This window comes from Balaenoptera acutorostrata, chromosome 3, assembly GCF_949987535.1.
Source record: "Balaenoptera acutorostrata chromosome 3, mBalAcu1.1, whole genome shotgun sequence".
NCBI lineage: Eukaryota > Metazoa > Chordata > Mammalia > Artiodactyla > Balaenopteridae > Balaenoptera > Balaenoptera acutorostrata.
Genome location: NC_080066.1, coordinates 176,024,245 through 176,039,740, shown reverse-complemented (window position 1 = coordinate 176,039,740; position 15,496 = coordinate 176,024,245).

Here is a 15,496-nt window from a genome sequence, read left to right as displayed (position 1 = left end):
ATCCCAAAGCCCTCAGTTTATTCACCAGGCCATACTACCCCAGGGGCCAAAGGGAGATGTAGAGGAAAAAAAGGTTCTGCCTCTAAGAGCTAAGATTTTAGTTTGTGTGGCAAAGTCTGGCCAGTGCTCACCAATCCTTTGTCCTCTTACTGCAAGACGACTACATTTCCCAGCTTCTCTTGCAGTTGCACTGTGGTCACATGACTAGTTCTGACTAATGAATGTGGACGGAAGGCATGTATGCACTTTTAGACTATCCCTCTAGAGCCTTAAGTAACTCTTTCTTCCTTCTACATGGCAGAACTATGTGATGGAGAGCAGCCAGATTCCTGAGAAAGGACAGGACAGTAAAGTCGCCTGACATAACACTATGAAATGAACGGGAAATTAATGTGTGTGTGTGTTAAGGCACTTTTGTCTTGTTAAGCCACAATTTGGAGCTTGCTTGTTACAGCATCTAGCACGCATTGCCCTCATACAACGTCGTGCCTAAGACATGCACAGAAAAAGTGGCATTGACTGCGACAATATATGCTAAGGTAGCTGGAAGGCAGGAAAACAAAACATGAAAGAGTATGTCATAAAGAAAAATATTGATCAGATTGATGACATTAATGTTAAGAATCTCTATTCAAGAAAAAGTATCCTGGGCAAAGCATAAAAGGCAAATCTCAATTCAGAAGATCCTGGGAAACACATAACCAAAGAACTATCAGTATCCAGAACACAAAAAATCAAAACAAAACAAACCTACAAATTAATATGTAAAAGTAAGTGCGCCAATTTTTAAAAAATGGACAATTGTCATGAATAAGCAAGTCACAGGAGGGGACCTATGAATGGTGAGTGGTGTCCAAATTCTCAGCTTCTTTAGTACTCAGGGATCTTAAGTTGACTTTTCCGTAAGAGATCATTTTCTACCCACCATAGAGCAAAATTTGAAATCAGGGTGAAGTCAATCTGTGACCAAGAGCTGTTCACCAAAACCCATTCGGTCTTCTTCCTGGGCATAGAGTGTAATGACGTCTGTCAGTGACTGGTATAGGCAGGGGTGGCCACATGCCTGATTCCAACCAGGGACGTGTGAGCGCAGCCGCGGGGCCGGCTTCATCCTCGTCTTCTCCATGTGGATCAGGTTGGCGACTCCCAGGGTGGCCTTGAAATGTATTCAAAATGGCAGAGCTGCCAGTCAGCCTAGGCCCCTGAATGACAAGGCGGAGCAAAGCTGCCCCCAGCCAGGGACACCTTCTTTGGATTGTTATTGGAGGGAGAAGGAAACAGTTGGGTTTGAATCATTACACATCCAGGGTCTATGCGTTACCACAGCTTATCCCATGCTCATGAATACAAAAAATGGGAGTGATGATTTGGAGAGCTGGGACTCTCATACAATAAACTTGAAGATGTGTATACCTTTTGACCAAGAAATTTCACTCCTGTAGATTATAGAGAAACACAGGCATATCGGGAATGTGGAAGAATCCTCAGACAGCACTATTTTGTAAAACAAAAACTAAAAACCATCCATCAACAAAGAAAATGGACAAATATATTGTGATAAACACATTGTGATATGTGTGTATCTATATGTATATGTATGTGTATATATATATACATATATACACACACACACAGACACACACACATATATTCTGCTTATATATTGCTATATTCTTCTGAAAGTTACGTTTGTCTCAGTATTGTATTTGGAGAGCAATCCATGTGAGAAGGTAGGTGCGTTGTCATTCATTTTTTTAAAATTAATTAATTAATTTATCTATTCATGGCTCTGTTGGGTCTTCGTTTCTGTGCGAGGGCTTTCTCTAGTTGCGGCAAGCAGGGGCCACTCTTCATCACGGTGTGCGGGCCTCTCACTATCGCGGCCTCTCTTGTTGCACAGCACAGGCTCCAGACGCGCAGGCTCAGTAGTTGTGGTTCACGGGCCTAGTTGCTCCGCGGCATGTGGGATCTTCCCAGACCAGGGCTCGAACCCGTGTCCCCTGCATTGGCAGGCAGATTCTCAACCACTGCGCCACCAGGGAAGCCCTGTCATTCATTTTTATTGCTGTATAATATTTCTCTCTCTGTGTGTGTGTGTGTGTGTGTGTGTGTGTGTGTGTTTCTAGACATAACTATGAGGGGAAAAATGTAACTGTGTAACTTTTGGAAGAATATATGCACTATAATTCCCCAACTGGAAGGGTTGATAAACACGGATTTAGCACAATCGTTACCTCTGGGAAAGAGAGGTTGAGATCAGGGAGGGGCGATGTTCTAGCACTTCTACCATGAGCCCATTGGTGTTGGTTTGATCTTTAATCCTTAGGCCTTACATATGCTTCATATTATATTCCTGAATGCAATAGTAAATGCAGAGAGAGTGAAATACACGCACATGCGTACATGTGTATAAGGCTGCAGGGAGCCAAGGCATAGGAACCAGGGCGCGACTGCCACGGTCCAGGATGGGAAACGGGGAGCAGTGGGTCTGTCCATGGGTGTTCAAGCGTTGCTGACTCAGTGGATGTGGGTGCAGAAGGAAAGGGGCGTGTCTGAGAGTGGTGCCTAAGTGCCTGGCTTGTCCACGCGGATGAACATCTCCTGCGTGATTCAGTGCACTGGGAAATAGTAAGAGAGGATAACTTTGAGGAAGATGTAGCAATGACTCAGGATGAACACAGAGCAAGAGCAGAGAGCCAGATGGAGAAGCAGGAACCCAAGACTTCAATGAATGAAGGCCATTTTTCTGGGATAACAGCAAGATGGATGTGGAGGGTAGATCAAAAGAGCGAGGTAGATTTTCTCTTTTAAAGAAAAGGATGAGGTGGTAATAAGTCTGGGAGCAGAAGCACACCTTTCCATCCTGAAGTACTTTAGGTCTGAGAGACTGAACAGAGAGCCGAAAGAGTAGGGGAGGGTTAAGAAGAAATCATGGCTGGGGTTCCATTTCAGCCAATTCTGGGAAGTGAGGAGGGAGCTTCCCGAGGAGAGGTGAGGATGGATGGGAAATGGTCACGGTGAAGGGAAAGCTCAGAGACCACCAGGAATGGGGATGGGAGGTGGGGATGTATAGACAGCTGCTCAAAGAGAAGAAAGCACAGAGCAGCTTGGATATGTAGGGATGCAATGGATGGGGGGCTTTGATTTGGTGCGATGTCCATTGAACATAAGAATGGGATTGATGGTGGTGACACTGTGGTAACGCATAGATCCTGAATGTATAATGATTCAAACCCAACTGTTTCCTTCTCCCTCCAATAAAAACCCAAGTAAGGTGTCCCTGGTAGGGGGCAGCTTTGCGCCCCCTTTTCATTCAGGGACCTAGGCTGATTGGCAGCTCTGCCATTTTTAATACCTGCCTTTCAAGGCCACCCTGGGAGTTGTCATCCTGACCCACATGGGAAAGATGAGGTCAGGGAGGGCTGGGGGGAGAAAGGCAGAAAGAGCGGACTCGTGGCCAGGTAGCTTGACTCGTGTGAGCTGGGGAGATACGCTGGTGCAGTGATTACAATCTCTGTTCATCTGGACTTGAGTGACCAAGAAATTTCAGGGTCTGTATTCCATGGGATGGAGTTTGCCCTGGAGGCCAGCAGAGGTGCAGCTAGCAGTCAAATCCCCAAGGCTGTAAACTTTTCACAGAAAGGGCTTAGGAATAAAAGGACAACAAAAGTGATAGAGGCCCTGCCCTGCTAGAACTTGTCTTCTTACAAAATATCAACTCATTAACTTATTCCCATCTTCCCATTTTACAGCGGGGGAAACTGAGGCTCAGGGCATTTAGGAGGCTTGTCCAAGGCCACCCAACTAGAAAGGCAGCAAAAATAGACATCAGTCTGCCTGGCTCTGCACCACACCAGCCTCAGAGAAAGTTTCTAAATAACAGAATACTTTGGCTGAGCAAATCAGGCCAGCGTGACTGCCTGTACTCTCTGGGAACATGCAGGAGGCATCTGGAATTCTATTTTGGAGCACCATCCTAGAATGCCCTTCTGTCATCCATTGCCACCTTCACAACGCTGGAGACGCTGACATTTATATTTTTAAACACTTTTTGTCAAAATTAACGCCAGCATTCCCAGGTACAGGAGCCTACCCCGTGAAGCACCTGCAGAAACAGGGATAAATTGTAAACAAAAATTCCCAGGATTACATAAGACATTAAAATGGGAACAAAAACTTGAATTTCAACCAGTTTAATATCGTCCCGAACAGCAAATGCTGAACAATGGAGAAACCCTTTCTCTCTTCAAAGTCTTCCGAGAACAAAGGAAATTGTCCCCAAATAAAGCAATAACCTAATACCATATTAATAATAACCTTGCATTTGTATCCCCAGCTTCACTTCACAAAGCATTTTTACATTTGCCATCTTGCGGGGAGGCGGGTGCAGGCACAATTGTAGTTATTAAACAAAACCAAGGGTTTATTATAAGGTTATATTTGAACAACTACCAATCTACCTTCCACGTGAAAGCCAGGGTTAAACTTTCTCAAGCACAGTTCCATTAAGATCACTTCTGGGTTATAAAATGCCGGAATCCTTCTCACTGGCCCCAAGAATAAAGTCCAAAGATCCTAATGTGGCTGGGAACACTTGGCAATCTGTCCTCCGATATTTTCTCAACATCATTTCCTGGGTGGAAATGTTGTCAAGGGGTTAGAAACCCCAATACAGCCTGAGAGCAGAGTCGAGTTCTGATTCTGTGTCTGCTGCTTTGTGGTTCCACGTTCTTGAACAAATCACTTAAACTTCTGTGTTCAGCTGTAAAATGAAATTAGCAGTAGCTACACCATAGGGTTGTTTGGGGCTTAAATGTGGTCAATCCATAAAACAGCATCTGATGTAATTAGGAATATTAGTCCCTGACACTCTTCTGGCTCGTGCTGCCTCCTCAGCCTGGAACGCCCATACCCTCTCTCATCTCTTCCTCATTCTGCAAATTCCTCCTCATTGAAGGACAAGTTCAAATGCCTCTAGGACAAATCAATCTCCCCTTTCGTTGGGCCTCTGTAGGGTCATGTCACAGCATGATCGCCTTATGTCCTAAAACGGTGCCCATCCCCCGTTTCTAACTGGAGTGTGACCTCCTTGTGTGATTCATTCCTGAGATACAAGAAAGTGAGGTTTGAGATTCAAATCCTGCGGAAGTCAGTGGTGAAGGGTGGGGCTGGCCCTTCCTACAAGTGTCCAGGGCTGTCCTCAGCTCCATCCAGTGAAGACTGGCCCCTCCTTCAGGCCACCTTCTACACATTCACCCAGGAGCAGGTCAAATGAAATGCCACATCCTGAAGGAAACAGTTTTGCCCTTCATTGGTCTCCCACGGTCAGGCTAGCCTGGAGAGAATTGGAGGGTGGAGATGAGGGAACCAACTCTAATCACCCCCTCATAGGGCTGGGCCAGCCCCTCCACCATAGCGCATCTCATGAGATCAGCCTTACAGCCCCACCAGTGTGATGGAAGAGAAAACCAAGGTCAAGAAAGGGGAAGTGATTCGCTCAAGGTCACAGAGCTGTAACACACCTGAACCCACATTCTCTCCAGCATTACGACGCTGCTACTCTTCAAATGCCTCAGCAAGGGGCCATTTCTTACAAAGCCCATATGCAAACGCACACACACATACGCATGCACATACACACATGTGTACCACCACCGCACGTGACCTACGTATACCCAGCCTCTGGGGTAGAATTTGACCCGGTGATGCTGAGGGATGATAGACACACTTGAACCTGTTTATAGGGATTTGGAGTTCCTTAGGTGTAGATCACAGGATTAAACTGGGAGGAATTCCTTTTCTAGGGCAAGGGAAGTCTGAATCCTCATTTTGTGCAGAAGAGGCTGGCACATTCTGAGGTGGCCTCACAGGCAGGGGATTTGCAGGTCAGCAGGAAGGCTCCTCCAGATCCCAATAGCTTCCTCCGAGAGGATTCGCTGTGCCTGGGGGTATTTCTTTACAGAAAGCAGCATGCTTTCCAGGAGTTCTCTGAGAAAAAGGATCCTGATGACAAGCTTGTGTGGGGAGGAGAGAGACAGGCTTACTGACAAGTTAGGAAATGGAGGTCAGTAAAAATGGGACTCCCCAAGGTCACTTAGCATAACCATCAGACACAAATGCCCGTCCCAACTTCAGGGCTTCTCCCCTTAGAGAAGGTGTCCCCCACGTACCCTCCAGGAGAGGAAGTGACAAAGCCATTATGAGAAGTTGCCCATAAAGGATGGCCATGAAGGGAGTGTGTGTTTGGGGGTGTGTGGTGTCAGGGAGCATGCTGTCAGCATGGAAAGTGGATATAGCCACTTCCTTCTCAGAGTTTTGGAGTCTCCTCTGAAAATGGGAAAGTACCGACCACTTAGAGAGTCTAGAAGGTTCTCCTGAGGTTCTAACGTGGTCCTACAAGGAAGAGGGTGAAGCACAGTATCAGACACAAGGTAGGAGCTCAGCACACATCAATTGTCTTCCCCTCATGCCTTCTGTAGCTTCATACTGTCTACTAATAATATGTAAATCTCCCTAAGGTCAAGGATCATGCTAAATAACCTTGCAGAGCCCAACATGGTCTTAGCATCAAAGTAATATCATGCCATCTGCTATGATGTCAGCAATCTCCTAAAGTTTATGGTGCCCCCAAGTCATCAAAGTGTTTTCATCAGCTCTGGCAGGGTTATGAAACACATGCCTTCTTCATAGTCTACTGATGGGAGAAGGACACAGAGGGATGAGAAGAGATTTGCTTAGGGTGCCACCAGTGGTAACTGATAGAGTCAGAAATGAAAACCCAAGTCTTTATTTTTAAATAAACTATTATTTTGGAATAATTTTAGATACATAGAAAAATTGCAAAGATTGTATGGAGAGCTTTCTTGCCCAATTTCCCTTCTGTTAACTTACATGATGTGGTACATTTGTCAAAACTTAGAAACCAGGGGCTTCCCTGGTGGCACGGTGGTTAAGAATCCACCTGTCAATGTAGGGGACACGGGTTCGAGCCCTGGTCCAGGAAGATCCCACATGGCACGGAGGAACTAAGCCAGTGCTCCACAACTACTGAGCCTGCGCTCTAGAGCCCGCGACCCATAACTACTGAGCCCGTGCTCCGCAACAAGAGAAGCCACCACAATGAGAAGCTCGCACACCGTAACGAAGAGTAGCCCCTGCTCACCGCAACTAGAGAAAGCCCGTGCACAGCAAAGAAGACCCAACGCAGCCAAAAATAAATAAATAAATTTATTTTAAAAAACCCAAAAAACTTAGAAACCACCATTGCCACACTACTGTTAACTAAACTTGTTTTCAGATTTTGCCTGTTCTCCCACTAATGTCCTTTTTCTACCCCAGCATCCAGTTCAGGGTACCAACCATATTGTACTTAGTCCTCATGCCTCCTTGTCGCCTTGGGTCAGTGACAGATTCCGTCTTCCCTTGTTTTCTCATAACTTAGTTTTGAGAAATTCTAGTCAGGTATTTTTTAGAATGTTTTTTCTATTTAGAAAAGTCAAGGCTTTAGACTTCTAGGCTGGTTCTCATTTCACTAACCCACAGCTGCTCCATTTAATGGAAAATTCCATGAAGCAAAAACTCCACCAAAAAATAACTCTGGTATCCCTCATCAACTCCTAGCCATCAAGGGAACACAAGAGCATCCTGTGATCACCGCCCCACACCCCAATGCCAACAGGACTAGCTAACTCTGTCCAACAGAACTTTCTTCAATGAGGTTCCGTATCTTCACTGCTTAATACGGAGCCACTAGTCACATGTGGCTATCAAGCACTTAAAGTGTGGCTAGTGTGACTGAGAAACAGAATTTCTAATTTTATTTTGTATTAAGTAATTTACATTTAAATAGTAAATTTGACTAGTGGCCACTCCAGTGGCTACAGTGCAGAGGTGGATAAGCCCACAGCTAAGTTAGACCTAGAGGATAAAGGAGGTCTTGAGAAGGATGTGTTACCTCTTGCAGACTTCTATTGCAAAGGAGAACCCATGATGAGGAAATGTGACAGAAAGAACCACAAATCATAGAGTTGGATGGGGGGAGAGCTTTAGAGTCCAGTATTTTCCAAACTGGGTTCTTTGAAGACCTCGGGGTTCCCCAGAGGTGCATCAGAGGACAGGTAGAGGAGAACACCTTGGGTAAGAAGAATGTGTATGGTGAGATATATATATATATACTTCCCACCCTTGGTCCCACTCTTCCCAGCCCACTTCACTCACCACAGCTCTGCTTGAATCTATGAAGTAGGGTGAGTTACTAGGGAAACAAGCAAACAGAAAACACTAGCTGATGTGTTCATTTTATTTGTACATTTATTTAGCCTATTGTGGACTTGACAGGCAAGACTAAAGGGAATCCTCTCGCCCCTCCCCCTCCCCTGCCCACTCTATCCCAGGAATGAAAGGTCAGAATTGGCTGTGGACTCCTCACATCTCCATCTCGGAGGGATATAAGTACATTTTGTGTTTTAGGTCACTGAGACCAGCTAAGCATTCATTTAGAAAAATAATGCAATATGACATTTTTGTACCCTAATATCATAATCATATCTTTATCCTTTGGCAGACATGCTTTGTAGACTACCCAACAACATTCATCTCTCTAGTTCTTCCTTTCAAGCAGAACCCCATTTTTACCTGGGGTGGCAATGTGGCCAACCTCAGGTGAAGAATGAAAATTGGTCTAAGGCAGCCAGAGACGCCACACTCCTCCCCACCAGATACTCACTTTCCCAGACTCCCTTGCAGCAAGGCTTGGTCATGTGACACAGTTCTGGCCAATGAAATTCAAGGAGAAACCTATTGGGAGGAGGGTTCTGAGAAAGATACTTTACTTTCCAATCACAGGGACAGATGCAAAGAACTGCTCATCCCTCTCCCTACCGTAAATATGGATGTGATTCTCAGAATTTCTGCAGCCAGTTTGCAACCGTAAGAGAACATACATGAAGATGGGAAGGGAGGGACTGCAGAGTGGACAGATTGAAGGAATCTGGTCCCCGATCATCGCATTACTAAGCTGCCGAATGACTTTTGGAATTGCCTATGTCTAGTTTTCTTACCACGAGAGATAAATATATATGTTAAAACATCATTAGGCAGGTTTGTTTTTACTAGCAGTAAAGCATATCTGTTCTGTTTTCAGCTTACAAGGAGAATGTTTTTTGAAGACAGCGTTCTGATTCTGAGAGCAAGTTTGCATGCAACACACTGACCTCAGCTAATCCCCTCTCTTTGGGGATGAGGAAGATGATGCTGATTGAAGTGACCCTCAAGGTCACTGGCAAGTTAGTAGAACCAGGACACGAACACCGGTCTCTTGATTCTCAATCCAGTGCACATTCAATTCAACTCAATAAATATTATACCAAACAGCCTCCACTTTGACCCGTACCTTGCCTCCCAACCTCTAAATTGATTCCAGCCAACCAAAGAAGTGGAAATCTAGGATCCCCAGTTCCACGAGGTCCACTATATAAAGTATCCACTAACCAAAAGGCAAAGAGGTCACACACACCTATTGTTATTCCCTCAGAGGAAGATGAACCTGAGACTTTTCCTCTTTTCTGTCCCCAACAGGAAAAATAAAGTCACTGTCATTACATGCACAGGAGATCATTTGCAAAATGATGGAGACAGATTTTAGAGTCCTTCAGAATATCTCTTCCTGTAGAAAATTAATTTGGCCTACTTTGTTGGCAAGAGATATTTGGAGGGGTGCCAAAAGACATATGGCAATCAATCAATGGGAAATAAAATAAACACAAATTACACATTCTTGTCAGAAGATGAATGTCCTGATGTCTTGCTTTTAAAAGACAAACTTGCTTCCTTAGCCAATTGGGCAGTTCTAGCTTCTGTAGGTCAATTTTGCCAACATAAGACATAGCAAGTGGTATATCCCAGAGCCAACTGGTCAACCAGAAGAGGAAGCAGAAGAGCATGAGAATACTGAATGCAAAAGTGAGAGCTCTTCTTTGGATGCTCAACAGTCATGCTGGATGGTCTTGAGCATTCTAAGACCTTGTCCACTCTTGAGGCAGCACTAGACTCCCCCAGCTCCCCCAGCCTGACTCTCTGAAGCCTGCTGTCCACCTTGGACATTCAGCCCTTGCCCAGCCCTGAGCCCATCCTCACAGTAATTATACAAAGAGGCAAATCCAACCATATGTCAAGGCCTTTAATACAGCATAGTGACTTTGGAGTCAGAAGGACCTGGGTTCAAATCCTGGCTCTTGCCACTCACATATGAGCTGGGTGAACTTGGACGAGTCCCTTACAATATTGACCCTCAATTTCCTTATCAGCAAAATGAGACAATAATTATGCCTCTCACATAGGTTTGTGAAGATTACTTGAAGTGGGAAGAGTTTGGAAAATAGCTGTTTTTCAGTAACTCAAATTTATTTCTATTAATTTCTTCTGGTTCCTGTTCAGCTTTCCCCTACCCTTTTTCCATGGAAGCCTGATTCTTGGTCCTTATCCTACAGCCTTGTACCAACGATGAATAGACCCAGCTGGCCACAAGGACTCCCACACTCCCAAGAACTCCATCTGGTTCTTTGAGGCCTGACTGAGCCAAACCCAGGTCCCCTCTCTGGATTCCCAGAAACTACATACAGCAAGGCAGATCCTGCAGCCTCTGTGGTCTAGAAGTTTCTCTCATCTCTCTCTTCCTTGACGAACTTTTGTTCCAGACCCAAAGCAAAAGACCCAGGAGAAATGCTCCAGCTGTGTTGTTTAATACGATCACCACTGGCCACAAATGTTACTGAGCACTTGAAATGTGGCTATTCGGTATGGGTATGTGCTAGAAGCATACAATTCATACCAAATTTTGAAGAGTTAATACCTAAAAAGAAGGTAAAATATCTCATGAATGATTTTTTTATATTGATGACATGTTGATATAACATTCAGATATAGTGGGTTAAATAAAATATACAATTAAAATTAATTTCACCTCTTTCTTTTCATTCTTTCCAACATGAATAGTAAAAAATTTTAAATTATGTGGGTATCTCATATTTTTACTGAGCAGTATAGTGCTGGAGGAAGCCACAGCAGCCCCAGGATGTCTTTTTCTAGGGTTTTCTAGGATTGCTGTAACAAATTAGCACTTATTTGGTGCCTTAAAACGACAAAAATATATTTTTTCACAACTCTGGAGACTAGAAGTCCAAACTTCAGCAGAGTTACTCTCCCTATGGGGGATCTTAGGGATAATCTGTTCCTTGCTTCTTCCAATTTCTGGTGTCTGCCAGCAGTCCTGGGCTTGTGGCAGCTGCATTACCCTGATCTCTGCCTTCATCTCCACATCACCTTCTCTTCTGTCATCTGCTTTCTCCTCTGCGTGTCTCTTATAAGGGCACTTATCTTTGGATTTGGGGCCCAAGCAAATAATCTAGCATGATCTCCTCATCTTAAAATCATTAACTCAATTATGTCTACAAAGAATCTTTTCCCAAATGAGGTCACATTCACAGTTCTGGGGATTAGAACATGGACACATCTTTCGGGGGCCTCCATTCAATCCTACAGCCCTTTCCTCAGTGTTGGTGATAAACCTGAGCTCTAATGGGCCGAGCCAGGTGACCTAAGGGACAGGTACCCACCCTCTTCCTGACTGTGTCACTGATGCAGATGAATGAAAATCTCCACTAATGGATCACCAACCAGGTGCTTCCAAAACAACCCATGCTCAGGGTCAGGAGAACCAAGCTGGAATCTTGGCCTAAATTTTGGGGGTACGCTCATGCAAGTATCATTTTCTGTTTTCAACTACAAGCCAGATGCTGGGCTACAGGGTGAATCTAGCATAGTCCTTGTTTCCAAGGTGGTCCAGAGATTCTGACCTTTGGCATCAGGCTCTGTGGTTTATGGTTTACATTTCTGGTCCTTCTTTCACACTTGAAAAATAGGCAAGATCAACACATTTAAGGAAACAGGAGCAATATAAGATGTTTTCATTGTTTCAAGTAAGAGCCAAAGCAAAACCAGACATGATATAATCATACATGTGTGCCTCTATTGTATATGAGAGTGGTAACAGATGTGCTCACCGGCCCTTTGTTGAGCAGAGAGTTTTGCAAATGTCACTCTCTTTACTTGAAAGTCTCTTTCTCTGCTCCTCATAGGACTGCCTCTTCCTCTTCCTTCTGGCCTCAGCTCATACTTCTGCTCCTCAAGGAGACCTACTCTGACCACTTGATATAAATGAATTGCTCCTCCAGCACAAACATGTGCACACATTCAGGGTCATCTTTCATTCCCCCTGCACTGATCAGTTTGTAATTATTTTATGTGCTTGTGTACTTATTTTTGTCTGTTTTTCCCACTGGAACATTAAGTCAGGCTCCACTTTTGTAGTCTCAGTGCCTTGCACCTGGCCCAGAAAAGAGTGGCAGATGGATGGATGGATGGATGGAAAGATGGGTGGATGGATGGATGGATGGATGGATGATAGACAGATGAAAAGACAGATCATGACTAATTGCGTGAATACATTATTTGACAGGACAGGAAGCTTGATGCTACCAGCAGATCCAGATGAACTCACACTAATGAATCAAATCCATCCCCCTCCCAATGCCCTTAGGTGCAAGTGAATGGACCTTACAGAGGGCAGGATGTGAACTCTAGTTTAACAAGCCTATGAGCAGGGAGAGTACAGCTGAAACCTGCCAAACTGCCAAACTGGGAGGCCCCACAGAAGAGCTACAGGGGGAGGAGGGAAGGGGGAGCTTGACTCACTCTATTCTCACCAACTTTGAAGTTGGCCTGATTGCTCCACCTGTGTGGTTAGAAAAATTTAGTTGTGTGCATTGTACTGGGAGTGGGCTGAGTGCATACAATTTATGAGGAGAGCACTTTAATGCACATTTAATAAAGCCACATACATTTATACACCAAATCAACAGTGTCAAATGTGTTTGCTTTGGGAGACTGGAAATGTCCCCATGGCAATACTGACACTCCTAGGCAAAACGTTTACGTTATGAAATGCCTCAGCAGAAGGGAAAGGACTTTTATGTTTTCCTAGACTACAGTTACTGCAAAGAGTTTGATAGAGCTGGAGCAATCTGGACAGACTGCAAAACTTAAGACATCAAAGAGGTACAAGACAAAAGAGCTAAACGAAGTGGGAGTGAATGGGATGAGAAGGGAGCATGGAGTACAAGTCATCATCATTATAATAATGAAAATAATTATACATATATGTGCATGTTTACTATACACCAAGCCTCACTCTAAATGCTTTGCATGCATTCTTCTTGTAATCCTGACAACAGCTCTAGGGGGTGGCAATTTTTATTATTCTCATATTTTACCAAAGAGGAGGTCAAGCCTTTGAATGGTTAAGCAACTTTCTCCCAAGGTCAAAAATCTACAAAGCATTACAACCAGGATCAAAATCCAGGTAGGCTGAGTGCAGAGGCCAGACTCTAACCCACACTCTGTACTATGGTTCCAGAAAGAGCGTGGCTGAACCCGAGTCTGATTCCCATTCCACGTGCTGTGGAAGGACCACGGCAGAGGCAGCCAAAGATGTGCGCACTCTCCTTCCTTCCTGTAGAGATGTCACTGGGGAGCTGATCCTCACCTGTTCAGTCTTTTCCCAGGAAGGACACTGTGACTAGCTCATGCCTGTAAAGCAGAAGTGATGGGTGGCACAACTGGGGCAAGTTGGTTGAGAAGTAGGTGAGCCTTCTCCATGTTGCGTCTCCTCTTCTTTGCCCACCTTGAAAGCCCTGTATGGAAAATGTGGAGTCAGTCCCTGGCATTCACATTGAACTGGTATGTGAACAAGAAATAAACTTGTGTGTGTGTGTGCCAAGCCATTGATACACTGAGGTTTATTTGTTACAGCAGCATTACCGGGTACTAAGGCACTTATGTTGTTACTTAACCTCTGAGTCGTGTTTTCTTTCTCTGCAAAATGGGACGAAGAATATATACGCCACAAGGCTGTAGTCAGATTAGAATGTGTGTCCCATAGCATCATGGTCAGATGATATCCTATGTCCCATAGGGTCATGGTCACATTAGAAGATGTAATATATGCAGAGTTCCTGGATCATTCAAAACTGGCAGCCACTATTACTTTTAATTTTTGATACCAAGTGTAGCCAACTTGGTTTCAGTTCACTTTGGGTTTGAAGCAACCTATCCAAGTCAGCTTTATTTATCTAATGAAGCATATGAACACAGTTTTTATTACATTCAGGGTCTGCTATATCCAAAGCAATGGCTGGGTTGGTTTTCTGTTCCCATTCTGTACCAAGATCCAATGAGCTAGCAGATGGCACTCCACTCCCTTCTGGCCCCATGCTTAGAATCAGAGAAAGGCAATGCTTTTTTTTAAGCCTACAAGAACGCTTCTAGGACACCCATCATGGCTGTAGTCTGGAATCACCACGGGCAAAATATCTGTTCTCAAAGGTGAGACCGTCAGCATTTACAAACATGTGTCTACGATCCTCCCTGACAAAGAGATTCTCGTTCTCAAGCCAAAAGCTAATGTTTAGAGAAAAGTCCTATAAACCATGTGCACAGCATAACAGAGTTTACTGATGAATAAAGAAATAGGAATAGTGAGAATGTATCCATCCACCCATCCATATATTGATTGAACATCTGAGCAGCTAATATTTAATTCCTTTTAGGTTAGCTTGATAACTTTAAAAAAATTTTTATTTTGAAATAAGTATACATTCACAGGAAGTTGCAAGAATAGTAAGTGGAGTCCTCTGTACTCGTCCTCCTGCTTCCCTCAGTGGTAACATCTCTCATATTTATCAGACATATCAAACTCAGTAAATTGATACTGGTACAATTTGCACACCTTATTCGGGTCTTACTTTGCCAGTTTTTATACGTATTCATTCGCGTGTGTGTGCGTGCAAGCCTGTGTGTTTCTACTCAATTTTATCACATATATAGATTTGTGGAGCCACCAAAAGAGTACTTTTGGTTCTTATTCCATTATAAAATCTATGCATGTTCATCAGGGAAAATGTTAAAACGTAGAAGTAAAGACAGCAACAACAATTACTCTAGGGGCTTCCCTGGTGGCGCAGTGGTTAAGAATCCGCCTGCCAATGCAGGGGACGGGGGTTCGATCCCTGGTCCGGGAAGATCCCACATGCCGCGGAGCAACTAAGCCCGTGCGCCACAACTACTGAGCCCACATGCCACAACTACTGAAGCCCGCGAACCTAGAGCCCGTGCTCTGCAACAAGAGAAGCCACCGTACTGAGAAGCCCGTGCACCGCAACAAAGAGTAGACCCTGCTCGCTGCAACTACAGAAAGCCCGTGTGCAGCAATGAAGACCAAACGCAGCCAAAAATTTAAAAAATAAGTAAATAAATACAATATATAAATTTATATTAAAAAAAATTACTCCTGTCCACCTCTGAGTGCAAACCCATTTTTATCATCTGAATGCATTTCCTTTCATAGCTCTTTGTTTCCATATTTCTGAGTTTTGTTTTTCAG